This window comes from Calidris pugnax, unplaced genomic scaffold, assembly GCF_001431845.1.
Source record: "Calidris pugnax isolate Ruff unplaced genomic scaffold, ASM143184v1 scaffold7, whole genome shotgun sequence".
Lineage (NCBI taxonomy): Eukaryota > Metazoa > Chordata > Aves > Charadriiformes > Scolopacidae > Calidris > Calidris pugnax.
This window is the reverse complement of record NW_015090762.1, coordinates 738973-750894: the sequence shown is the minus strand read 5'-3', so window position 1 is coordinate 750894 and position 11922 is coordinate 738973. Positions and strand designations below refer to the sequence as shown.

Sequence of the window (11922 nt, the reverse complement as noted above, 5' to 3'; positions counted from 1 at the left end):
ATCAGGGAGGGGAGCCACAGGAGGAGGGGGAAGGGTTTGACCCTGCAAGAGGGGAGATGGGGATGAAATGTGGGGAAGAACTTCTTTGCTGTGAGGGTGGTGAGAGCCTGGCCCAGGTTGCCCCGAGAAGGGCCCCCTGGAGGGTTCAAGGCCAGGTCGGACGGGGCAACCTGGTCTGGTAGAAGCCACCCCCCTCAGCACTGACACAGGTCTCCTGCCCTCCTCAGTGCCAGCCCCAGCGATGGCTGCCTCTCCCCAGTACTGCCACTGGAACATGAATCGAGAGGAAAAAAAAGAGTAAATGAGGGTCTTGTGCTGTGAACCCCCCATGGCAGAAACAATACGGGGTGCCATGGAAGTCTATGAAACAGCCTGAAGTGTCCAAAGGAATCACGGGTGCTCCCCCAGCACTGCCAGGGCAAGCCATAAACATGATGTGGCATCTCTTCATCCTCCATCAGTATCCAGAGAGCTGAAAGCAATCTTACCAAGTTTTAAGCATCAGAACCAAACAATGAGAGGATGGTACATTAACTGAGCCTGGAAGGCATCTCGTGAGGCTTCAGGTCCAATCTCCTGCCCTGAGCAGAAGTGACCAGGTCAGGCAGCTCAGGACCTTGTCCAGCCACAGCTTGAATAGACAAGAGTTTCCTCCACCTCTCCAGCCCCCTATCCCAGTATTTGGCCCCCAGTCCCAATTAAAACATGTCTCCTTGTGTCCCCATAGCCCTCTCCTGTCAGGAGAAGAGGTTCTGGCCTCTCCACACTCTCATCACGTAGCTGTGGAAATCAGTAAGGTCTCTCCTCTTCCTCCACCCCAGGCTGAGGGCATCCACATCCCTCCACCACTCCAGCCTCATGGAGACCCCCAGACTGGACCCAGTGCCCAGTCGGGCCCCCCTGCAATGCTGAACAGAGGGGACAGTCCTTTTCCTCCACACGCTGGCTCCACTTCTGCTAACAGCTGGCCTGTGATGGCTCCTGGCCACCCAGACCCCCCCAGGGGCTCTTCTCCCAAGCTGCTTGCTAGCCAGCCACCCCAGGAGAGGGATCGCACTCGCTTCTGATGAACCCCACGAGGTCCCCATCACCCCATTTCTCCAGCCAGGGTCCCTCTGAATCCCAGACCTGCCCTCTCTCGTAGCGACCTCTCTGCCCCACTGCTATCAGCCACGGCCTGGCCACCAGTGCGCTCACCCATTAATAAAGACATTATAGAGCAAATACTGGGACTAATGCGGTCTAATCCTATCATGTATGCAAAAAAAAAAATAAAATTATACGTTCAAACACTATGAACTAACAAACAAGTGACACAGTACTGCTCATCAATCCCTGGTGGGACATATGGCCGCTGTGAGCACTAGCACTACAGCTGCTGCAGAACAGGGTCCTACCTGTGGTGACAAGGCAATGAAGGTACGGCACAACCCAGCGGTGCGAGCTGAGAGCCCACCACAGAATCACATGGGGTTGGAAGGAACATCCAGAGATCATCTAGTCCAACCCCCCTGCCAGAGCAGGGCCACCCAGAGCAGGTCCCACAGGAACATGTCCAGGCAGGTCTAGAATGTCTCCAGAGAAGGAGACTCCACCACCTCCCTGGGCAGCCTCTTCCAGGGCTCTGCCACCCTCACATAAAGAAGTCCCTCCTCATGTTGAGATGAAACTTCTTATCTTCAAGTTTGTGCCCATTTCCTCTTGTCCTGTCCCTGGGCACCACTGAAAAAAGACTGGCCACATCCTCCTCACAACCACCCTTTAAGTATTTATAAACCTTGATCAGATCCCCCCTCAGCCTTCTCTTCTCCACACTAAAAAGACCCAAGTCCCTCAGCCTCTCCTCGTCAGAGAGATGCTCCAGGCCCCTCATCATCTTTGTAGCCCTCTGCTGTCCCCTCTCCAGCAGTTCCCTGTCCTCCTGGAACTGGGGAGCCCAGAACTGGACCCAGTGCTCCAGATGGGGCCTCCCCAGGGCAGAGCAGAGGGGCAAGATAATCTCTCTCAACCTGCTGGTAACATTTCCTGATGCCCCCCAGGATGCCCTTGGCCTTCTTGGCCACAAGGGCCCATTGCTGGCTCATGGGCATCCTCTTGTCCACCAGGACCCCCAGGTCTCTCTCCTCAGAGCTGCTCTCCAGCAGCTCAGCCCCAACCTGTCCTGATGCAGGGGGCTATTTCTCCCCAGGTGCAGCACCCTGAACTTGCCTTTATTGAAGTACATCAGGTTCCTCTCTGCCCAGCTCTCCAGCCTGTCCAGGCTTTTGTGGATGGCAGCACAGCCCTTCATCGTGTCAAAGACCCCTCCCAGTTTTGTATCATCACCAAACTTGCTGAGGGTACATCCCATCACTTCATCCAGGTCACTGATGAATATATTGAAGAGGACTGGACCCAGTACTGACCCTTGGGGGACTCCACTTGTTACAGACCTCCAACTAGATTCTGTGCCCCTAATAACAACCCTCTGAGCTCTGTCTTTCAGCCAGTTTTCAATCCACTTAACTGTTCATTCATCTAATCCATGCTTCCTAAGCTTACCTATGAGGATGCTGTGGGAGACTGTGTCACTGTCCTCACTCAGCACAAACCACACACCATTAAGTCAATCAACACCTTTTGTACCATTGCAAAATGACCCCTGGTTCCACTACCCCCTTCCCTCCTGCTTATAAAACCCCCATCCCAGAAAAGATTCAAAGATGGGGAGCCTGCAGCAGTCTCACCCCACAGACCGTGGGGACACAGCTGGCAAGGAAAGGAAAAACCACTGGGGTCAAATAAAGCCGTGTATTAGTTCCATCTGACCACACACTGTAATCCTGCAGTAGCTCCTGCTCCACCAGCTCTGCTGGGGAACAGCCCAGGGGTATCTTGGGAATAAGAGCATCCAGCATCAGCCACAGTAACACTTGGGAACAGCAAAGCTTGATGGTCTCAGTCTTTTAAAAATAAAGGATGTGGCCTCTGAAGTGCACAACCCTGACACCAGCACCACGCCAGAGCCCCTCTGAAAAGAGCTTCAAGGCAAAGGCTGAAACTTAACTTCATTAACTCCTAACAAGCTGCAGGCACAGGTGACACCTCACCTGCTCCACATCATCCACTTTTTTTTTTTTTTTAAGACAAAAAAGTGCTGCTTTAACCATGTAATGCCCACCCAGGCACAGTCCATATGGAGATAAGGGGCACAGCTCTGTCCTGCTGAGCCCATCCCAGTCACCCATGTCCACGCTGGAGCCAAACAATCCCAAACTCACCCTCTCTTCTCAACTGGGGCCGGTGCATTTTTCACCCGTTTCCAAGCAGAGCCATCACTCCTGACAGTTGCAGAAGACCTGAAAAAAAAAGTTCATGGAACCACCCCTGCGCATTTCACAGAAAGAGAAACTTCAAAAATCACGAGGATTCACCGAAGTGGCGAATGAGTTGCCATGGATATTTTCTTGCTGTGACAAATAATTTAATTCTGCACTAGGGTGAGTGACAGGCTCAAAGCACCAAGTCAGCTGGGAAGTGCCCGACACCACACTCATAGAATCACACAGGGTTAGAAGGGACCTCTGGAGATCATCCAGTCCAACCCCTTGCCAAAGCAGGGCCAACCAGAGCAGGTACAGGAACTTGTTCAGGTGGGGTTGGAATGTCTCCAGAGAAGGAGAATCCACCACCTCCCTGGGCAGCCTCTTCCAGAGCTCTGCCACCCTCACAGCAAAGACGTTCCTCCTCATGTTGAGATGGAACTTCTTATCTTCAAGTTTGTGCCCATTTCCTCTTGTCCTGTCCCTGGGCAGCACTAAAAAAAAAGACTGTCCCCATCCTCCTGACACTCTCCCTTTAAGTATTTATAAGCCTTGATCAGATCCCCCCTCAGCCTTCTCTTCTCCAGACTAAAAAGACCCAAGTCCCTCAGCCTCTCCTCATAAGAGAGATGCTCCAGGCCCTTCATCATCTTTGTGGTCCTTTGCTGCACCTTCTCCAGCAGTTCCCTGCCCTTCTGGAACTGGGGAGCCCAGAACTGGTCCCAGTGCTCCAGATGGGGCCTCCCCAGGGCAGATCAGAGGGGGAGGATGACCTCCCTCCACCTGCTGGTCACACTCTTCTGGGAACAGCCTGGAAATCACCATTGTCAGGAGCATCCCTGGAGAACAGAAGCGAGATCCAGCAGCAGGAGGCCAAGTGTCCCCTAAAGGAGCGTCGCTGCCCGGCCAGGGCTACCTCTGTGAGCCCCTGCTATCACATCCATAGAAAGAAGTGGTTAGCTGTGCTTTAAAAGACCAGGCAGCTGCGGTGTTTAGGTACCAGTACTGACCAACAAGCCTAAGGAAAGAAGGTCTTACACACGCAGCAGTAATATGGAAGCAGGAGGTGTGAGGGACCATGTTTTCCTGCTCTGCTCCTTACAGAGCGCTCAGCAGAATCCCACCCGAGCTATTAACAACAGCTTAAGAATCGCTGCTTTGTGTTAAAGAAGGCAAAGAGAAAGGCACAGGCTCCCACCGCACCCTATTTATCTTCACACGCGTTGCAGAAGCTGCTTTGAACTGCTGCGTGTGCCCAGACAGCGCTCTTCCTGCAGAGAGATTTGGAGAATTAAGACTATTTTTAGGGAACGAAGGACCTCCCCCCCTGAGTCACTGTAGGGACACACAGCTATCTGGTCACGATTTTCAACACAGAAATACCCTTGAAGAGTTAGAGAAAAGGTTAAGGGGAGGAAAAAAAAAAAACTGGAAAGTTGATAGAAATACAGTTTGGCCCAAATTAGTGTGAAATGAAGGATGTAAATGGGCAGAGATGCACGATGCTCTGTTTCTGGAGACATTCCATACCTGCCTGGACACGTTTCTGTGCAACCTGCTCTGGGTGAACCTGCTTTAGCAGGGGGTTGGACTAGATGACCTCCAGAGGTCCCTTCCATCCCCATATCATCCTGTGATTCTGTGACAGCTCGTTTCTAACACATACAAAACAGCCAATACTGCTGACACAGCAAAATTCTCACTGCTGCCTATGCCAGCACTGGGAACTGCGTGGTATAACCTGCCAGCAGCGATGTCGTAGGAGAACATCGCCCGGTGACAGCAGGAGGCCGGGATGACCAGGAGCATCAAGCCACGTTCCAAGCCAGTACAGTACCCCCAGAAGTCCCAGTACCCTCCAGTACTCCCCAGTACCCCTGGTATCCCCCAGGAGCCCGCGCTTGCAAAGATGAAGGGAGTTGTGTAAGCGCCTGGAAAGGGACCAAGAAGGAGGCTTGTTCGGCTGTTATCCCAGGGCTGCCACTGCCAATGGAGTCATGCCCCGGCCCCTGGCACCACGCTGTCAATTTGCATCTCTAATTCGGAGGCTGACGGGTCCCTAGCCCCGGCGTCCTGCATGTGAGTCAGCAAGCACTGACCCGACAGCAACAGCTTCATTACCCTCCAGCCTCAACTCCCTCTGCCCGGCCTGCAGCTGTCAGACATAGAAATATTAAGAAATTAATTCTTAAACAAGCTTTTTGACTGAAACCAAACACAGGCGCATATAAAGCATAGAAACGTCCCTTCCAAAGTGCCATAGGAATGACTGAAATAACTGAATGGCGTAACGGAGACCTGAAGGGAAACGTAACGCCTCCATCAGCTCAGGTTTTGAAGCGCTGTCCTATTTAGGGGACAAACCTCGGGATGCCACAGCACGGCCAGCTGGGACAACTCACATTTCGGGGTGACAACCCGAGCTGTTGGCACTACAGCTGGGAGACCTGCGAGGCACAGGGGCTCTGATATCACCACGTACTTAAGTTACCTAAAATTACCCGTCTCAGTTACTCAGCTACGATGCTGTTTACACCTAAGCACCAGACAATACAGAAAATAAATTCCACAGCCTGACGTGCTGCAACATAAGAATCCCCCTACAGATAATGAAGCCAGTTACAGAGCTCTAAACCCCGCACATCGCACTGACTGAAAACCCCTCTTCAGGAGGAAATCAGGCAAGTTAAAAGGAAAAACTGCAAGTGAAAACACAGCAGGTTCCCCACATTTCTTCTGACAAGGAAAGAACAGCTCCTCCAGCAGTGACTCACTGTGGGACAGAGGATGACAGACCATGTGAGCACAAATTTAAACCTGGAACTGGAGCAAAGGAAGTCAGAACTGAACAGGTATGACCCTGGGAAAATACAGGCACGGGAGCTACAGCCAAAAGGCAGGTGATGCCCGTCACCTCTGCGTGCCTGGACCAGGAGAGGCAGCCGTACGGCTCCTCCGCAGCAGGCACCCAGGAAGGAGCAGCCTGAAGGCTGCCAGCAGCTCCGCGGGGGTGAGGGAAGCCACCGTTGTCACCAGGCAGCAGCCAGCCCACGCCAGCCCTGGGCTCAGAAGGCAGAGCCCAGCAGCAGCCGCCAGCGCTGTGCGGGGGAAACACCGGGCAGGAGCAGTGCCCATTCCCTGCCATCACCAGGGACAAACGAGGAAGCCACAGCGAAGGCCTAACGACACCCCTGAGCTCCCCAGCAACAAACACTGCAATGACTGAGGCCAGAAACGGGTGACAGGCATCTAACTCTGCCAAAACACCCCAGCAGCTGAGCCCATCAACACACTCCACACCTGCACACAGCCCCAGGGACTACAATTGCGGTGTGGGTGACACTACCTGAAGTTCACCATGACTTCCAGACAGCAACACAGGCTGCAGGCAGACCCCACAGAGCCAGAACACATTGCCCTTCTCAAAATGTAGTTCTGCACGTGACAACAGAGTTCCCTCTGCCACAGTTTCATCCAATGAAGCATTTGGGCCAGTATTCTCAATTTAAGATTATACGGGTAGAAATAAAAGTATGAAGATAGTTCATAGCTCTTTTTGGTGGTTTGCAACCAGTGAGAATCATACAACAACAGAAGGGTTTGGGTTGGAAGGGACCTTAAAGCCCACCCAGTGCCACCCCCTGCCCTGGGCAGGGACACCTCCCACCACACCAGCTTGCTCCAAGACCCCTCCAACCGGCCCCTGAACCCCTCCAGGGATGGGGCAGCCACAGCTTCTCTGGGCAACCTGGGCCAGGCTCTCACCACCCTCACACCAAACAAATTCTGCCTGAGATCTTACCTCAATCTCCCCTCTTTGAAGCCATCACCCCTCGTCCTATCAACCAAAGGCACAGATATAAATATCTCGATACGTCGCCGATAACCAGGCTGTGATGGGAGCCTCCATCAGGACCACGATCTGTGTCTCATGCTCTTCTGTGGCATCAGCAGTGGTTACTGTTTTGAGCAAAACAAGCCCGGCCTCCCCAGCACAGCACTGAATGGGGAGCAGAGCAGCCAGCGCCTGCCAGGAGCAGCCCACCACCACTCACCAGGGCTCACCACCCCTCACCAGGGCTCACCACCCCTCACCTCCACTCACCAGGGCTCACCTCCACTCACCAGGGCAGCCCGGCAGCTCTCCAGCCCTGCTCAGGCTCACCGAGCCCCAAGGGAGCCGCACGAGCACGGCATCCCCGGTTACACAGCACAGAAAGATGAGTTTCTTCAGAAACAGGCAAACGACGAGCAGTGATCAGCAGCAACGTGCCATATGGATACAGTGAGCAGAGCGAAAACAAGGTGACTGGGAACTTGCGTTATTAAAACGCTGTTTGAAAACAAGTAGCTCAAGTCCCCCTGCAGCTACAGGGCTGTCCTTGGAACCCGCAGGCTCCAGCACCCCCAGGGTGACAGTCCAGGACAGTCCAGGACCTGCCTCCATGGCTGCGGAGGGACAGCCCATTACGAAAGTCAGAGAGTATATCTCTCTCCTCGTGTATAAACTAAAGAAACATTTTTCCCCCAAGGGTGGCCCAACACTGGACAAAGGGTCCAGAAAGGCTGTGTAAACTCCCACCTCAAGAGACCTTCAAACCTCAGCAGCTCAAGGGCCTGAGCAACCTCATCTGGTGGCCCCACATTGAGCAGGGGTCACACCAGAGGCTCCCAGAGGTCTCTCCTTGAAGCCATCAACCCCTCCATGACTCCAGTATCAGTGGTGGTTTTCAAGCTCCTGCCTGCACTCATCGCCTCAGGTTTCAGCTGGAGTCTCAGAACCAGGAGCAGGGAAAAAAACCCTCCAGGTGGTACACAAGACCCTACAACACCAACCAATGCTGGATGAACAATGCCCATGAAAAACCCGCCCCAGGAAACACAGCTCTTCCAGGGAACCATCCACCTCGAGAGGAGAACAATGACAAGGCATCTAAACTGCCCTGAGCATCCATCACTCCTCCAGGAGCAGACCCTCAAGGGGAGCTGAGGCTGCTTTCTGGTGAGAAGCCTTTCACTGTACAGCAATGACCAAATCACACACAGCATGAAATGGTTTTTCCTCCTCTGTTTGGCACTGCTTTCCACAGAAAGAACTGCTGAAGGTTCTTTAGACACCAAACCTGCAAATAACAGGCTACGGACCAGACCCCAGAGGAGACAACATGAAACTCAAGCTCTTCCAGATATGAGCAAGCTGCTCAGAGAAGACAACACTCACCTGGAGCATCTATCACAAGAGCCAACGCCAATCTTTGATGAATTAATACTTACCTAAAGATCCTCTCTAAGCTCCTTGAAAACACTTATCTGTTCAAGGTGATTACATTCTCCTGTACAGACGTGCTAATTATAGGTAATGATAAATCCCTAAGTGGCAGCCTGCCAGGGAGTTTTGATCATTAGCGAGTCAAGCAGGCGAGTTGTGCCACGCTTGAGCTGCCTTCCAACACCAACATCACCTCTGCGCTGCGCATTTTCAAGCCAGGCAGAAAACTTAGTCAAAAACCAACCTAAAAAAGACAATCAAGGGCAATTAAAATAGTCCAACTACCTCTTGCTGAGGGACTCCTGGAAGTTCTTAACCCCACACGCATCACTTCAGAGGAGGGTACCACAGAGGAGATCTTCAAGAACTCCAGCTGTTATCATTTTCCAGAGGGGATATGAACCAAAAGCACACATCCTGCAGGGAGGCTTCACTGGCAGCAAGACTTGATGTCTTCATAGATGCAGCAAAGATACAGGAGGCTTTAAATACTCCATCCGGAAAGAATACTCTAATTAGAAGCTTTAATTCAGCAAACAAACCAACCAGGCAGAAAACAGGCGCTGTACCTGGCTGCCCGAGAAACCGCACCCACCCACACATCACTGCAATAGAGCTCCCCGGGGACCACCACGATTTTAACAGCTCTACCCCATAAACAAAAATCCTCCCTGGAATCACCACCCAGCAACGCGACAGGCTTTTTTTGAAATAAGCAAAACAGTGAGCAGCAGGAAATTGAAATGAAACTAAAAGCTTCAATCTGGAATTAAACCAATACACACACGGAGGCCACTGGGGCATCACTGGGCAGTTTCTCCAATTAGGATGACTTTTACTGTACACGCAAAATCACATTTCTAGCAAGCTTCTCCTGAAGGGCAACCACCTCCCAAACTCAAGTTGGAGGTGTCAAAAGCCACGGAGAAAAGGAGAGGGCTGCAATTCACCCACAAGGGCATCATTTAACCTACAGAGCCTTTGGCAGCCAAGGGAGGAGAAAAAATCTGGCAGGAACCTCCAGAGCACAGAGGAACCTCCCTCTGTTCTCCGAGGGTGAACCTCATGAGCACAGAGACCCAGCAGAAGGTGAGACACGTGGCTCACAGGCCTGTATAGAAGTTAGTTCTTAAATTCTCTGCATAAAAGCCAAGCGAGCAGCAGCCTTGTAACCCACGTGCTTCAGCCTGCTCGCATGGAAGGGGTCAAGGAAAAGGCACAGCCTGACTCCTGGAGCTCCCCCGCTCCTGTCCCTCAGCCAGATGTCACATTAAAATCAAACTGCCAGTTTACCCCAATCCATCCCACTGGAGCTCCCTGCCATCACCAACAAGAGTTGCCACTCGAGGGGTCGGCAGGGTCACTATTCAAGAGCGTTGGCTTTGAAGAGACTCGTGGAGGCGTTTTTACATTTAAGAAAACCTTTACCACGTGGGTCTGTACTATATTTTCATACTCCTGACTCACAAGCAAATTAACTCAGTTCTCATCGAGCCCAACGATGAAAAGGCGGCACAAAAACCTTCAGCATCCTTTTTCCCAAGCAGCTTCTGCACCAGCTGAAAGCTCCACACAGTAACACAGACTCAGCTCCTCCTCACGCCGCTCAGAATAATTTCCTTGGGTGTTTTTGTTTGTTGTTTCAGCCTAAAACAGATCAAATTGTCTTAAAATAAACCCAGTTGTTCCCATCTAGAAGAATTGTTGAAGAAAACCACTTGTTTGCTCATGACAGACTTGGCAGCAACACAGAAAAAAAAAAGAAAACATTCTGACATGGTTACAAGGGGAGCCTTAAACTTCAACAACCTTCTCGAGCCGCACAGCTCTGCTGGTCCAAATCCAGACTGGAGTTGAAGAGAATTAGCATACCAGAAAGGATTCAAAGTAAATCAGCTGAATTACTGAGAGGTAACTATGTTCTTATGGGAGGGTTCCTTACAGAGAATTCTTGTTTGGCTTGAGTTTTTGGGGAAGGAGACTTAAACAACTCCAAGTAGATAAACACAGCACCAAACATCTGACCTGTTACCTGCAGAGGTCAGACCCCAGGACCCACATTCCAGATCTCTCTTAGAGTTTCTATTAACTCTCTATATAATGTTATATGTTGGAACACTCTTTAAAGCCTATATTAGCACCTGACAGCGAGCTGACGCTCGGGGATCTGCCTGGGGCTACGTGCCATCAGCTGGAGCAGAGAGGGAACCAGAAGATGAACTTCTTGTCAGGAGGGAACACAGCTTTTGCATAGCCTTTAAAGAGAAGCCTGCACTCCTAGGGGCTGGCACTTTAAAGATGTATTCTTTTATAAAGCTCTAGCCATCTATAATAGCTGGGATCACTTCCCTGTCCTGAAACACAGCCAAGAGACGCTCCACAACACCCAAGGTGACAGAGCACTTGTCTTCCAAGCGACGAGAGTAAACACCATCCTTCCTAAAGGACAGAAACACCAAAACGCTACAAAATCCATACATTTATACATTTATCACTCAACTGCTACACGGAACACAAGAGAACCCGTTAAGACACCACCACTTTGAGTCAAACCTGGCAGTCCCCATCTCTGACACTCAGCTCTGGATGAAACCCACGGCGTTAGAGAGCCCATAAAGCCAGGCAAGACTCTGGAGCCCCCTCTAAGTGCCATAACTTCCTTCCTCCCCCCGGAACAGCCCCCGGCCCGGGCAGCCTCCCCCAGCACACCGTCCTGGGCCCCCGCAGCGCTCCCGCTGCCAAGGCACGCACATCCCACCGATTCCCGGCCTCTGGCAACCGGCAGCAGCAGGAGGAGGTTACCAAAGGGAACCTGTCTGAGGCGAGAAGGGGTGGGTTAATTTAATTAGCGGGGCCGTGGCCGTGCGGGCAGCCGGAGATGCTGCAGGAGGAGGCGGAGGCCGGGGGAGCAAGGGGGCGGCCAGTCCCCCCAGCAGCCCCGCACCCGGCCCCGCCGCGCTGAGGGAGCAAACCCTCCGTTTGGCTTGAAGAGAAGAGAAAATAAAAATAAAACCCCCAAACTCGGTAAACCCGAAAGGTTTTCGTTCTGCACAAGCTCGTCCCCCGCCACCGGAGGCACCGGGGCCCGGCCGACCCCCGGGGGTGACACCTCTCTCCCCGCAGCCGCCGCGGCGGAGCCGGGCCAGGCCGAGCGGCCGCCGGTACCGACCCGCTCCCCCTCCCCACCCCCGCTCTCCGGTACCTGTAGTAGCTGAGGAGCCCGTTGCTGAGCACGAACCAGCGGCGCTGGTAGCCCTTCAGGTAGTTGGTCCACTTGAAGAGCCAACCCTTGTAGGTGTCGGAGCCCGGGGCGGCAGCGGCGGGCGGCCCCCCCGCCGGTCCCCCGCCGCC

General features: G+C 52.7%; 1 protein-coding gene across 1 annotated transcript in view; it reads right to left on the bottom strand.

Moving 5' to 3' along the window:
• OSBP2 (oxysterol binding protein 2) overlaps window positions 1-11905 on the bottom strand; it is a 159775-nt gene extending 147870 nt beyond the window's left edge. Inside the window, exon 1 of the mRNA XM_014941485.1 lies at window positions 11774-11905. The gene's annotated coding sequence lies outside the window, so the exon portion shown is untranslated. The remainder of the gene's footprint in view (window positions 1-11773) is intronic.
• Window positions 11906-11922: the final 17 nt, after the last annotated feature.